Below are 14,244 nucleotides of genomic sequence, written 5' to 3' on the forward strand. Positions count from 1 at the left end.
GCGGCTTGCTAAAGCTATCCTAATGCTCTGAGTGTGAGCCCGATTCCTCAACAGGGACTTCCCCACGTAGCCAGCGTCCCTGGAAAATGCACTCCATTTTGCTGGCATCATCCTATATGTGCTGGAGAGATTTGAATTGAGTTGCGCCTGCTGGCAAGGAAGCAAAAATAGAACTCACTGTTCAGATATTTTGTCTTGAAAGGCATTTGTTTTCATTCCTTTTCTTTCTTCTGCTTGCTCCCTCATCCTAGGAGCTAAGAATCTCAGGTTCCTTTGGGACCAAAGGCAACATTATCAGCATCTACTCAGAGGCACGCAAACAGTGAAGGCAGAAACTCGGAGTCGAAATGTAGTGCATTTGTAGCTTTCACATGTCCATATGGTCCCAATTTAGGATCACAAGCAGAGTTGTTTATTTTAGAAAAGCTTTTTAGTTCACTTTTAAGGTATTTTGCTTAGGCATTGCTTGCTTTTCAAAAGGAGAAAATGTGTATTTTTTTCCAAAGTGGTGTTTGTTTTGGCTGTTTACTCATTTGCAAAAGTTCAGATTCTATTCTGTGAATTTAACTCATTTGCCTGCAGCCGCCACAAGCCCCGCCCCTTCCCAACATGTACACCTCAAACCCCAAATTAAAGTAAAATGCATTAATTTGAAAATGAGGCATTTTCAGGATAGCTGTGAATTTTGTGGGTTTTGAAAAAATCGTTTTAACAGGTAATTTACATTGTAGCATTTCCAGTCCCTTCATGTAAATTTATTTGCTGCCTGAAATGAAGTCTCTATTTGGCAATTTGTATGGAGACCAGGTATGTTTTTGTACTGAGGTTAGAGCCAATTTGGGGTCATTTAAAACCTGTAGTCTGTGATTCTTGCTGAAATTATGTGACTTGATTGGGAGGTAGTGGAGCTTAAGTTAAGGTATCAACTAATGTTGAAAAAATAATGGGACATATAAACAAAACTGGTCCCATCACTTCACGGCAAATGGACGGAACAAAAGTGGAAACAGTGACAGATTTTATTTTCTCAGGATTCAAAATCACAGCAGATGGTGACTGCAGCCACGAAATTAAGATACTTGCTCCTTGGAAGAAAAGCTATGACAAATCTAGACAGTGTATTACAAAGCAGAGACATCACTTTGCCGACAATGGTCCATGTAGTCAAAGCTATGATTTTTCTAGGAATCATGTGTGGATATGAGAGTTGGACCATAAGGAAGGCTGAGCACTGAAGATGTGATGCTTTCAAATTGTTCTCTTGAAGACTCTTGAAGAGTCCCTTGGACTGCAAAGAGATCAAATCAGTCAATCCTAAAGGAAATCAACCCTGAATATTCACTGGAAAGACTGATGCTGAAGCTGACGCTATAATATTTTGGCCACCTGATGCAAAGAGCCGACTCATTGGAAAAGACCCTGATGCTGGGAAAGATTGAGGCCAGGAGAAGAAGGGGGTGAAAAAGGATGAGATGATTGGATGACATCATTGACACAATGGACATGAGTTTGAGCAAACTCTGGTAAATAGTGAAGGACAGGGAAGCCTGGGGTGCTACAGTCCATGGGGGTGCAGAGTTGGACATGACTTAGCGACTGAACAACAACAACACAAAATTGGGGTAGGGATGGGTATTAGGTGAGGATATTGGTTTAAAAAAAAAAAGGCAAACTATGAACTTGGAGCCTCCAGCACCTGGTTCCGCCTAGAGTCCTGTTGTCTCCAATTACTCAAAGCTCCCAACTACATCTTCCTTTCTGAAACTTCACTTACTGAAGACATCCTCTGTCCAAAATCCGGGCCCCACATTTCCGTTCTTAGTGATGTGACAAGTCCTGGGTGTCATTTCTGTGGGTGAGGTCTCTAATGAGTATGAATTAACACATGGTACTCTGCTCCTGTATAACATTTTTGCACATTATAGAATTCCTGGGATAATTATTTTAACTTAAGTTCATGACTTCACTAACAGGAGTTCCCGGCCCCCTGGGGTACCAGCCAAAGAAACAAGCAGGCTATGTCAGGTTCTCAGGTCAGGAGAAAGGGCAATGGCAGTGATGATCCAGGTAGGCAGGCAAAAATCAATGTAAGGAAGACCTCAGAGGCCAAACCAGAACCAAGGAAATGGCTACAACATTCACAGTTAGAGACTGAGCACCCAAGGAAATAGCTTCCAACACAAAAGAAAATAAGGGATGTCTGAAAGTGAAGCAAAAGTGTTATTCATTCAGTCATGTCCAACTCCTTGCGACCCTATGAACTGTAGCCCACAAGGCTCCTCTGTCCATGGAATCCTCCAGGCAAGAATACTGGAGCGGGTTGCCATTTCCTTCTCCAGGGGATCTTCCCCACCCAGGGATCAAACCTGGGTCTCCTACCTTGCAGGTAAATTCTTTACCATCTGAGCCACCAGGGAAGGATGTCTGCAGAAGCGTAAAATAGGGAAGCACTGAATGGATGAGCCAATAGGTGAAATCAACAGCAAGTCCTCATGATCATGGAGGTGGTCCTCTACCCCGGACTTAAGCTCTTTGATAAAGCATGAGTGTTACAGGGGAAGCAGGCCACTGGGAACAGACTGAGAAGGAAGTGTGAATAAGGGGCAGCAGAGACCATGATGGGTCCATTCGGAATGGGATGGAGATGGGAGAGGTGATAGGGCTTGGCACTCCACTTGCTTGGAGTCGTCAACTTTCTGAGGTTCTGCACTGGCCAGAGGAGCAGCAACCTGGCTCAGGAATCTAATCATTTCATATGGCAGCCCCCTTGTCAGTAGATTAAGACAGAGGAACTGAATTGGGGTCAGAGAAGGCTTTTGGGCCATGACAAAGAACGCTCCCACTTAGTCTTACTAATCGGTACCTGCATGATATAGTCCCTATTTCCCTTTCTCCATCCAAAGCTGCCGTAAGTAACTAAGCATTTTTATAAAGAGCTAGCATAAGCATTTGTTTTGGACAAACAGTGATCTCTTCGCAGGACATTCTTTTCTGAGTTTCTAAGCAGCTGTTACCTTTTTTCTTTCTTTTTATTGTTTCTGAATTCTAGCCTCGGGAGGAGAGGGCAGGTGGTATGTGTGTTGGAGGAAGGAGGGACACTTGGACTAAATCTCCTGCAAATGTTCCGTATATAGTGTTTCTGATCTGTAGTCTTCCTATCTCACACAAATATTCCCAACTTCTTCCTTTTGTATCCATGTAATCTCTTCCTGGCAATAGTTAAGAATAAAACCACATCCTCACATACTGCCGATGGGAATGTATCAATACCAGGAGGCAGCTGCTTTGGGAAACAATCTGGCAGCTTCTCAAACAGTTCCACAGAGCTATCCTATGACCCAACTGTTCCAGGTCTAGGTATTGATATATACCCGACAGAAATGAAAACATATCCCCCCACAAAAGCTTGTACTCAATGTTCAGAGAGACGTTAATCCATAATAGCTAAAAAATAGAAATTTAAACTAAGTGTCAATTTAAAAAATAATACGACAACATCAAAACCAATGAAAAATGCTTAGCTACTTATTCTATCTTCATTACTTAGTATAAATTAAGTGCCAAGTGCCATACCCAGAGCCAGGGCCCCCTGGCATGCTGGAGGAGACACGAAGTTGATTGTCACAAAGTGTGTGGAAATGGAAGCAGCTCCCACCACGGAGGACACAAGAGAGACATAAGCCATGCAACACTGAAATCATAGATCACAAGTTCCTTCTGAACCTTAGAAACGGCAGTCTTTCTTACCCACACATGGTCCCGAGAGTGAAGAAAGCATAATTCAAATTCATTCATAAACCCAGACTTACATTTTAAAATAGCCTTAAAAAACAATTAAAAAAATTTTGAAATGGCTTCAACCTCCCCACCCACTCTACTAACCAAAATTTTAACTAGAACTACTGATGAGAAACAAATTTCACAGCCCCTCCTTTACTTGCAATAGTAGATAGCAGTGCTGTCCTACAGAAATATGATGAAAGCTACATAGTTAATTTTAAATTGTCTAGAAGCCTTATTTCAAAAAAATAAAGAACAGATGAAGCTTAATTTTAAAAAATGTATCCCAATAAATGCAAATTGCTATCATTTCATAAATAAGAAGGGCTGATGAGATATTTTGCATTCTTTTATTTATTTATGGTATTGCCTTCAAAATCTGGTGTGTGGCTTATATTTAGAGTATATCACAATTCAAACCAGGCATCTGTCAAGTGTGTGGCAGCCACCTGTGGCTGGGGTCTACGTGGACAGCTCAAGTTAGAGGAGGTGAGGTATGCTGTGCAAAAGTAGGGGCCCTGCAGTCTGCCTACCTGAGTTTGAATCTTGGCTCCTCATACTACTCTATGACTTGATCTATAAAATGCGGATACAAATTATGTCAATTTTCAGAGGTTGGTATGAGGATAAAATAAAAAAGGATGGGGGAAGGGATAGTTATGGAGTTTGGGATGGATATGTACACACCGTTATACTTAGAATGGAGCTCTGCTCAATGTTATGTGGCAGCCTGGATGGGAGGGGAGTTGAGGGGAAAATGGATACATGTGTGTGTGTGGCTGAGTCTCTTTGCTGTACACCTGAAACTGGCATAACATTGTTAATCAGCTACACCCCAATACAAAATAAAAAGTTTAAAAAATAAGATAATAGGATAATGAAATGCATAAATAACATAAATGAATAAATGAAAATAATAAAAAACTTTTAAATTAAACATATTTTTTAAAAATAGTAAAATAAAATAATAAAGTAAAAAAATATAAAAATAAAATAGACTTTGTAAAGTTTTTGCAGGATCCTGGCAAATGTTAAGTGGTTGTCATTTTACAATGCATGCATGCCATACTTTAAAACTTATGTGATCCTGGACAAGATATCTTTACCTTTTAAAATATTCATTTTCCTTTTCTGTAAAACAGGGGTGATAGTAATGCTTCATTAAGAAGATTAACTGGTACAAACATAGGACTTAATAAACGTTCGTTTCTTTCCCCTTGGCTTCAGGTGTCACCAAACAGAGAAACAGCCAAAAGGCCAACAGAACAGCAACAGAGGTAACTGGCAGACTCGGTCGTCACAAGGGAACTGCAGGAAAACATCCAGATGGCTCCAACCTACCTCGGGCAGTTTGAGAGGGCCCACAAGACGCGTTTCTTTTCTGGTGCCTGTACTAGAAGCCGTCTGACAGCAAGCAGGCTCGCTGTTTCCTATGCTGATGGAGGATGGAGTTTCACCTTCTGTGCTGTGTCCCTATGTATGCCCAATTCAATAGACGGCCATTCAGTATTTTAAAGTTACAGCCTTGACTTGATCCTCTTGGTGTTAATAAGAAGAAAAACAAACTATTCGTGTGTTATAAAATTCAAAATCTCTAATGGTAATGGCTTTGACTGCTTTCCTACTCTGGGGTTTGTTTTTTTCATATTTAATGGCTTATACAAGATTTTGAGAAGGAAAACTTAAAAATTTTAATTAGAACCATATCCTAAATATCCTTCTGCTCCTCTGCATATTTGTTTATTTTTTCTTAGGATTGATTTGTTAAGAGTTTTGGAATTACCAGAGAAGAGCTTTTGAGGATGTTTGAAATCCATGATTCAAAACAGGGAGGGTCCCAAGAGTGATGGGATTGCTTATGACACCAGAAGGATACAGCCATTCCTCTACCCAGGGGCTCAGAACCTTCCACCCTGCACTTCAAAATGTTGTAACTCCTCCCAAGGTTTTAATGTCCCTTCATGCTTTAATGTTCCAGAAGGCTTTTTTTTTTAATAATAAAACTGCCACGAGAATCACAGTGAGCTTTAGGTGACACCAAGGGCTCAGCCATTCCTCCCACCAATAGAAAGGGAAATTCAGTAAGATGTGAACAGTACTTGATTTTACCTAAAGGGATTCACATCTCTGACTCCCCATTTCTCCAGGGAAATCAATAAAACTAAGGGTAACAGTTAAAAAGTGAAATAAAACAAACATCACAAAACACCCTCCACTGACCTAGGCCCCCTCTTGACCCAGACATATCTCTATCACCATGTTCTTTCTCTCAGAAAGTGGCAAAACCCACACCTTTAAAAAAATACAGGTGTTAATGCTGATATGATCAATTAAATAAACAGAATTGAGTACAGATGTCTTACCAAAGGGCTTCCCAGGTGGCACTAGAGGTAAAGAACCCATCTGCCAATGCAGGAGACATAAGAGATACTGAGGAGGGCATAACAAATCACTCCAGTATTCTTGCCTCAAGAATCCCATGAGCAGAGAAGCCTGGCAGGCTACCACCCATAGGGTCACACAGAGTCACACAGGACTGAAGTGACATAGCATGCACGCACTTCTTACCAAAGTGGAAATAAATATCCTGAGAATCTTCACAGAGATTTTTCAGGATACTCATGTTATTCTAACAATCTCAATGGCATCAGGCACGTTTTAGGGAAAGGGGACCCTGATGGATGAATGTACTTTTAATTCATTTGAAGACAATGATTTTAGATTTAAGGGACTTTGCAGTGGCTTGGGAAGGGGTGCCCAACCACAGAGATGTCATTTAAATCATGAAAAGGTTTTCATTCAAAAACCCCAAGAGTTTCACTCATATTGATGTCCGTTCCCCATATGACGGAGGGAGAGGAATGACTGTGAAAGGAAGAAGGCTCTCTGAGACCAAAATTGAAGACACAAATAGAGGCTGAGATCCCTTAGGCATCCATCCCTGGCCCAGCCCACGGTTGGGAAGAAAGAGTGGTCTCGGGATTTATTATTATATACTTTGGAACTGCATATCCTGAGACTGTGGTCTCCTTACTGTACTTACACCTTACTTACTGTGAAGTGAAGTGAAGTGAAGTCGCTCAGTCGTGTCCGACTCTTTGCGACCCCATGCTCTGTAGCCTACTAGGCTTCTCCATCCATGGGATTTTCCAGGCAAGAGTACTGGAATGGGTTGCCATTTCCTTCTCCAGGGGATCTTCCTGACCCAGGGATTGAACCCAGGTCTCCCGCATTGCAGGTAGACTCTTTACTGTCTGAGCCACCAGGGAAGTTCCTGTTACTTACTGTACTTACTCCTTACTGTAGCCTCTGTCCCCTTCAGTATTCTTTTTTTTTTTTTTTTTAATTTGGCCACACAGCTTGTAGGATCTCATTTCCCTGACCAGGGATTGAACCCAGGCCACAGCAGTAAAGGCCCAGAATCCCAACCACTAGGCCACCAGGGAATTCGCCCCCTTCAGTATTCTTTATGTACAGCAGCTACTCAAGATGTATTTGTTGATAGAATGGCCTCCATTTTGTGAGACTGGTGTAACTAAGTGGTTCAAAGCAGGATATATGTTATTATACAAATAAAAAAATTCTAGCAGGACACACATGACCAGGGATCTTGCTATAACTGTCCCTAGAGGTGAACTGACAGTGAAGTGAATGAAGCTGAAGATTCAAAGTCTTTCGTTTGCATAGACTGCTTCCAAGGCCCTGGACCTAATTTTGTAATTTGGTATTATTTGTCTTAAAGAGGGTTTCCAAATTACATAAGCTTCAGGCCTCACAAAGCTTAGATCTGTTCTGGGCTTGTTCTTAAAAGCCATCCATGAATGCCATCGTGAAGTTTTCATCTGCCATTATTTTAACTCCTACTTATCCAAGGCAAATATAAATCATTTAGCTCCGGAACCCTGGACAAATTAGGCCTGGTTTTCCTCACTTCTGAAAATGACAGGTGACTCAATAGGATTCCTCAGATCCCCAAAGAGAGAGATGTGAAGTGAGACGCAGTGGGGAAAGTAGGTGGCAGAGGACCCTGGCCCTCAGCTCCACTCCTGGCTGCACTGCTGTAGCTGGTACATCCGTCACCTCAGCAAGGAACTTCAGGACCAGTGTTCTCTACCATGAAACAAGACAGGTGGACAAGATGCTCTCTGAAGCCCGCTCTGGTCATGCGCTTCCCTAATCTAAGCCAGGGGCCACACCTCTCACCCACTCTCACCAGATGCTCACAACAGCTCCAGGGAGTATTCAGTGGAGAATTCTGGCAAGTTTCCGGCTTCTAATTCAGTGTTCTTTCTGCTATACCCCATTAAAGCTATTTGCCAGCCGAGCAGTATTTAAATAAGGCTGATGTCATTGTTTTTGATGGCCTTCAAAAAGGCACTCTTGTCACGCCGAGTCAAAGATGACGCTCTGACATGAACCAGCCTTGTAGCACGCGGTTGTGGAGACCATAAGCGTGCAGCTCCCTTCCCACGAGAGGTGCTGGATTTGAAGCTGCAGCTAAAAGAGATGGTCTGCAGGAAAAGGTCATTTTGGTCTCATGCCTCCATATTCCAAAGCAGGTTTCTTTTTCTCCACTACTTGACTGCCCACTGCCGACAGCTAGATAATTATTGGAATCACCTAGGGCACCAAAAAAAAAAAAAATCCTCAGCAGCCTCAACTCCCCAGAAATACCAAATATAAATTCCTGGAGAAGTTGTTGGTTAGTTGCTAAGTTGTGTCCAACTCTTGCGACCCCATGGACTGTAGTCCACTGGGCTCCTCTGTCCATGGGATTTCCCAGGCAAGAATACTGGAGTGGGTTGCCATTTTCCTTCTCTAGTGGATCTTCCTGGTTCAGGGATCGAACCACATCTCCTGCATTGGCAGGCAGATTCTTTCCCACTGTACCACGTGGGAAGCCCTCTGGAGAGATTGGGAGCCAGGAATCTTTAGTTCCATAAGCTTCCCAGGTGATTCTGTTTATCTATCAAATGAGAATCTTGCTGTTGTCTGTCGTTTTCTCTATCCTAATAGGCCTGGAAATGCCACAGCACTTGAAACAGTCTATCCAGCTACTCTGATGCCTCTTGCTACAAAGTCAACTGGGGTAGTGTTGGCTGGGACAAGTAGTAACAGCCAGAGAATAACTCTTTCACAAGAGAACACCCGTGTACAATCCTGTTACATGAAGTGTCCAGAGTACACAAATCCAGACAGACAGAAAGTAGATTAGTGGTTGCCAGGGACTGGGAAAGGGGAATACGAAGTGAAGGGAGGGGGTGGGGGGCAGAGATGGAGGGGAGTGATAGCTAAGGGGAAGGGGGTTTCTTCTAGGGGTGATAAAAATGTTCTAAAGTTGATTATGGTGATGAGAATATGCTGAAAACCATCAAAGTGTATGCTGTAGATGGGTGAATTTTATGGTATATGAATTACATCTCAATAAATAAATAATAACCAGTCCTAACCTTCCCTTCCTCTTCTGTACACACATATAAAAACACATACACACACCAGGCTAACTTGTGATCACTGGCAGGTTAACTCCAAACACCCAACAAGCCTCTGTGTTGGACACTCAGCCTCCTTATCACCTCAATCCCCTGTGCTGCTGCTGCTGCTAAGTCGCTTCAGTCCTGTCCGACTCTGTGCTTCCTCCCCTACCAGACACCAAAATCGTCCCAGGCCGATAGCACCACCTGGTGGCCATCATGGGAACTCTCTGACCAGGTACTTGGGCACTCCCTTCTCTCTCACAGTCTGAGGACCTCAGACATAAGCCATTCTCTCCTCTTTTCTGCTTCCAACTTCAGGGTTCGATTCATTATAATTTAGGTATCAATTATTTATACACAAGCATTCCCTTCCTCTCTTCTCCCAATCCTTTCCCAGAGTCCAATCCCTCAATTAGTGCTAAAAAGCACAAGGAACTTCAGTTATGAGCCTGCGCTGTGAAGAAGGCAAACTCTGAAAGTGGGTAGACACAACTGGATCTACTAAACAAAAACACATATTATTAACAAATGTTTCAGAGAATAAGAAAAACAAACAGCTACATAATAGAAAGATGGTCAGTTTTGTTAGTAATCAAATAAATACAAACTGAAACAAAGAGACGTCTTTTGTGCCTGTTAAATTCAAGGATTTGTAAGGTAATACTCATAGTTAACTAGTGAAATAAGATTCCCACAAACAGAGAGAGAGAGAACAACCTTATTAGTCGAACATTTACAGAAATCAATCTGATACTATGTAGGAAATGGAGCCTAAAAATATGCATGGAGTTTGACCTAATTTTTCTTTTCATAGAAATATATGCAATTATATATGATTTTCCAAATCATCCATAATGACCTTTATTACTTTTATAATAAAAATTAATATAAATAATTAGTCCATACCATCTAGAGAGTCTTTAAGTGAAAGTGAAGTCGCTCAGTCATGTCCGACTCTTTGCTACCCTGTGGACTGTAGCCCACCAGGCTCCTCCATCCATGGGATTCTCCAGGCAAGAATACTGGAGTGGGTTACCATTTCCTTCTCCAGGGGATCTTCCCAACCCAGGGATCGAACCCAGGTCTCCCGCATTGCAGGCATACGCTTTAACCTCTGAGCCACCAAGGTACCCCCAAATATCCTTTTGAAATGTGCTGTGGCAGGAATAATAAAGCCTGTAGAAAACTGGTTCTCCATAGGGGGCAATATGATCTACAGGTGACATTTCTGGTTGTTATAAGCAAGGGCGTTCTGCCAGCATCTAGAGGTGCCCCACAACAAGAGGAGTCTCTGGCCAATATCACAGGTCCTGAGAATGAAACCCTGCTCTAGAGTCAAACTCACATAATTTGAATCTAGACCCATATCCCCCTTAGCTAGTCAGTCCTGCCCGATTAACTACTCACCGACTTTCCACCTCAACTTGTCCTTGCAAGAGGAAAGCATCACATAGGATTTCTGAGGACAAAAATACACACACACACACATATATATATATACACACACTACACACACACACATACATATGTATATCTACCTGCAACGCAGGAGACCCACCAGCATTGCAGGAGGCTTAGGTTCAATCCCTGGGTTGGGAAGATCCCCTGGAGAAGGAAATGACAACCCACTCCAATATTCTTGCCTAGGAAATCCCAGGGTCAGAGGAGCCTGGTGGGCAACAGTCCATGGGGTTGCAAGAGTTGGATACAACTTAGCGATTAAATCACCACCGCCACCACATATATATATAGTATCCGGCACATAGTAGATACAAAATAAATCTTAGCTCTCTTCCCCTAACACATTTAAAGAAAGAACACTGTTATGTATCCCACTAGTTGCTTCTCAGCTCCTCTGCTTAGATTGGAGCGAGGCTGATGGTCACCATGTGCTCTCCTCAGTGCTGTAACTGGGGGTAAAGGATGAGATTTGACTCATCATTAACCACAAATGAATGCCCTGAAGCAGGGTCGGGAAGCCTGGGTGGGCGGGCAGGCTGCAAAGACAGCTGTGTGGGTATCAACAGCTTACTCTGCTTAAGGCCTGGATCTGGAGAGCTGAGAGTGGGCTGACCACTCCCTGCCTGCTGCAGGCACGTCCTGCCGTCACAGCCCAGACCCCTAGGCACTGCAACCCTGCCTGTAAAAAAAGCTAGAGGCAATGACCGGGCTCCAGAGTGCTGTATACAGACCTGGTTCAATGAGAACCAACTGCCAAAATTCTCTTCACTGACCACACATGTGGGGAGGAAAAAAAAAAAAAGTCCTTCTGATATTAGCATAATGCATCATTTACTGTCAGAAGAACTGCTCTTATTCCCATCCTTTCGGAAACATTTTCAGACAAGAGCACCTGCATTGTTGCCATATTTTTGCACACTCCAGTGACCAAGGGCTATTCAGAGTCTGGACAAACTCAACAGATGACCCCTCCCATCATCTGCTGAAGGATTAAGAAAAAAGAAGAAGAAAGCAAGACACCCACTGGTTCAGCTCGGGAGACGGGCGTCTCTGGTAGTTTACAGCAAAGGGACTCCTCCCAGCCGGCCGGTCCCCTCCTGCTGCCCGGGGGAAAACGTTAGTCACCCGCATCTCATCCAAACTGGGCTGGGCTTGTTGACAACAGGCCTGCTGAGTCCTTGGACGGGGAGGATGGTACCAGGCAGGTCCCCTGAGCCTCTGCAGGGCCAGCCAGTCTCCTGGACTGACTGTCTCCTCGGCCACAGTGTCTCGTGCAAAGATAAACTCTTGACAGGCCTCCATGGGAGGGGGCCAGTGGTGTCCTGAGCCTGCCGGGGAGCCCCAGGGGAAGGGCCTATCACCACAGTCATTATGGGCCCTGGGGGAGCATCGCTCTGCCTTGCTCAGGCCAGATGCCATGCCAAAGCTCTCTTCCCACTGCACAGTGTCACCTCCCACAGGACATCAGTGTCCTCTGAAGTGCTGGGAAGGGTCAGTGTCTGCTCCCCTGGGGGCTTACAATCTAGGGTGTCCAAGGGAAGAACTACCCAGGATAGTGAAGCCACTAGAGGAATGAGCGGGTATGCAGGTAGATCATCTGCCCATGCTGAGCATGGTGGGAGGCAGGCTCCCTCTATTCTCTGACGTCCACACGTGCTGAGTGACTGAAGCGACACCCACCTCCAGCCCCTGAGACTCCAACAGTGCTGTGCCGAGTGTGCATGTATTTGACCAAAACATAAAGCAGTATCCACCCCACGTCCCACCCAGTACCACCAGCCCACTGCTGCCTCCAGGGCACCTCCAGACTCGGGTGACTTATCTGCCAGCAGACAGAGAGCTCACTGGACACTCTGCCGACAAGGGGATGGGCTGGGGAGGCAGGTCCTTCCCTGGGGGAGTTCAGGGCCCTGAGCCTCACAGACCACGTGTCCCTGTCCCCAGAGGTGCTTGCAACATTCTTTGTATAAATCTTTTTTTTTTTTTTTTAAGAGCTTTTATTTCTTTATTTGGCTGTACTGCTTGGCATGTGGGATCTTAGTTCCCCAAACAGGGCTCAAACTCATGCCCCCTGCAGTGGAAACACAGTCTTAACCACTGGACTGCCAGGTTAAGTCCCCCCAGATCCCCTTAAAGAGAGAAATTCAGTGACAACCTTAAAAGTGTCCAGCTTTCCTGCCACCTCCTCCCCACCCCCAACCATCCTGCACTCAACACAATCTAGATAAAAAAGTCTATTTCCTCCTACTTCTTCCTTCCTGAACCTGAGTCCCCCTGATCCACACGCTCCCTCCTCAAGGAAGCCCAGCTCAAGTTCAACTGGCCGGCTACATCTTTTCAACTGGTGGGGGGCAGGCTGCGGGCACATCACCTTACTCCCCACAGAATTCCTGTCATGGTGACTATGAGAACTATATCCTGGACTCCCAGCTTCTATCCCAGCCTGTGGAAAGCGTGCATTTCCATTTTTACATCCCTTTTCCTCACCTAGACTTCAAGCTGCTTAAACAAGGGCTTCTGGTTACAATAAGAGAACACGGGCCCAGCCACTAACCAGCAGCTCCTTGGACATGAGCTTGTGTTTAGCCCGCCCACCCCACTGGAGCTAGCAGGTGCGTGAAAACACAGCTCATCATTCCTGGTCTTGCCTGTGTTCTCTGATTCTTATCCTTCAGGAGGGCTTCCTAGGTGGTGCCAGTGTTAAAGAACCTGCCTGCCAATGCAGGAGACATAAGAGACGTGGGTTCTATCCCTGGGTCAGGAAGATCCCCTGAAGTAGAAATGACAACCCACTTCAGCATTCTTGCCTAGAGAAGCCCATGGACAGAGGAGCTTGGCGGGCTACAGTCCACAGGGTTGCAAAGAGACATACACGAGTGAAGCGACTCAGCACACACGCATTCCTCTGGAGGCCTCGAGACTGAAGCGCCAATGGAAAACGCATCCAGGGATGCGAAAGTGAGGGGAAAACCTGTCCAGTCCTGCCGCAGCCCCGGTTCTCGGGAAAACGCCTCAGTCCCTCAGGTCAGAGTTTAACCTTTACTAATAGGTTAGAAGATAATGGCTGACTCTTAACTAGTTCACAAAGATCCTTTGTAAATACATTAGATGTATGTTGGTTGGTTTGCAAATGTCCAGGCCACAGTTCCTGGCTCGTGGTAACATGCTTGCTCAGTCACTTCAGTCACTTCAATTGTGTCCAACTCTGCAACCCCATGGACTGCAGCCCGCCAGGTTCGTCTGTCCATGGGATTCTCCTGGCAGGAATACTGGAGTGGGTTGCATGCTCTCCTCCAGGGCATCTTCCTGAGCCGGGGATCGAGCACTTGTCTCCTTCGCGTCCTGTGTTGGCATGCAGGTTCTTGACCACTAGCACCGCCTGGGAAGCCCGAATGTGTAGGCACTCAATAATTACTTAGGAAGTTAATAAAAATGGAAATATGTTAAATGGCATTTTGATAGAGTGCATGGTTCAGGGGAAGCGTACTGATCCTGGCCTGCCAGTCACGTCCATGGAAACACGGAC

General features: G+C 44.7%; 1 protein-coding gene across 8 annotated transcripts in view; it reads right to left on the minus strand.

The window, feature by feature from the left end:
- The window catches only part of SCG5 (secretogranin V), a 59,132-nt gene that overhangs the window by 33,309 nt on the left and 11,579 nt on the right, over nt 1–14,244 (minus strand). The gene's annotated exons all lie outside the window — the stretch shown is intronic.

This window comes from Bos indicus x Bos taurus, chromosome 10 (assembly GCF_003369695.1).
Source record: "Bos indicus x Bos taurus breed Angus x Brahman F1 hybrid chromosome 10, Bos_hybrid_MaternalHap_v2.0, whole genome shotgun sequence".
NCBI lineage: Eukaryota > Metazoa > Chordata > Mammalia > Artiodactyla > Bovidae > Bos > Bos indicus x Bos taurus.